The sequence below is a fragment of the Aplysia californica genome, unplaced genomic scaffold (genome assembly GCF_000002075.1).
Source record: "Aplysia californica isolate F4 #8 unplaced genomic scaffold, AplCal3.0 scaffold00497, whole genome shotgun sequence".
NCBI lineage: Eukaryota > Metazoa > Mollusca > Gastropoda > Aplysiida > Aplysiidae > Aplysia > Aplysia californica.
The window spans coordinates 94,169-95,789 of record NW_004797767.1 but is presented as its reverse complement, the minus strand read 5'-3'; positions in this window follow the sequence as shown (position 1 = coordinate 95,789).

The following is a 1,621-nucleotide window of genomic DNA, read 5'->3' as shown; positions in this document are numbered from 1 at the left end:
AATTACATTTCACTGACACAGACACACACTATAACAATTACATTTCACTGACACAGACACACACTATAACAATTACATTTCACTGACACAGACACACACTATAACAATTACATTTCATGACACACACTATAACAATTACATTTCATGACACACACTATAACAATTACATTTCACAGACACACACTATAACAATTACATTTCACAGACACACACTATAACAATTACATTTCACAGACACACTAGAACTAGAATATATCAAGGCATCCAAGAAAAGGACAGTAAAAAAATTAAACTATGGTCTACGAATGATTGAACGATTGATAAACGCAAACAGGACCACTTTCAACACAACAGTGGTTCCAGTTATAAATATCAGTGACAGAGAGTGCCCGTCCAGCAAATCTCTTTGATATATCTGACGTCCAGAGTACAAGATTTCTCTCCCCTTCTCCTCACACCCCTGCCAGCCACCCCGTGACCCAAAAATAGAGACAAACCCACACATTTGTGCGTGCGGGATGCACTACGCACACAGCCAAACTCACACACCATGATAACGACATAACTTTTTTTTTGTGCTTTCAGATATTGTAAATCATACCACAATTTGTAAAAAATTAAAGAAATAACTGACAAATCATAAAACTGAGTAATTGAGCAAGGTGCCTTCCCATCACACGTTTGCCGTTTTGCAAGGACAACCTGTTTTTCTTTTTCTTTTTGGTAAATTAAGACAGCAGCAGGAATTCAAACTTGTTTCTTTTAAGCCAAAAGATGATCCTCCCCCCCGACCCACCCTTTCCTGAACACGGTGTTACAGTCACGATATACATCGGAGCCGGCTTAAACCCAAACCTGCGGGGGCCACCAGATTTTCTTCTGCTTCGAGGTGTTGCCAAAATAGAAGGAGAAAAAAAAGGTGGATTTTAACATTTTTTTCCCTGTTGCGTGCCATTTTCAGACAAACCACGTTAGGGTGACTGTGGATTCCACTGTACATAATTCCTGCCATAGGTAAACGATGCCGGGCCGGGCATCGCTCTGGGTTAGTGGTCCGTCACAAGGGACAGATTATTTTGTTCGGTAATAATGTAAAGAACACCGACCTACTTTTGGTGTTAGTAATTTTTCGTAAATGTTTTACGGCGCTCGCAACTGCATAAGGTCATATGAGCGCCAATTTTGGTGTTAGGGGGACAATGACAAGACATCAACACTCCATAAAACTTTATGATAAAACGACAAAAATCTATATTTTAAAAATCAGATATGAATGACAGGTCACATACTGGGTTTTGCCGCGGAACACTAAAACATACCTCACAAAAAAATAAAATGTTCTGCATAAGCGAGGAGCACACACCCTCCGGACCACATAGTTCTAATCTGTGACCGTGGTTTTATGCACCCCCCATAATTTGATCATTTTTTGCATAATTTCTGATTATTTTCCTTTATCATTGCTTGTTACATTTAAGAGAATCGCATAATTTTGTGAGGTAATAATGTAAAGAACACCGACCTACTTTGTCAATAACAAAGCTCCCTCATATCTTAGTGATCTCATCCAGATTTATGTTCCATCTAGATCACTAAGATCAGACGACCAGTATCTTTTACG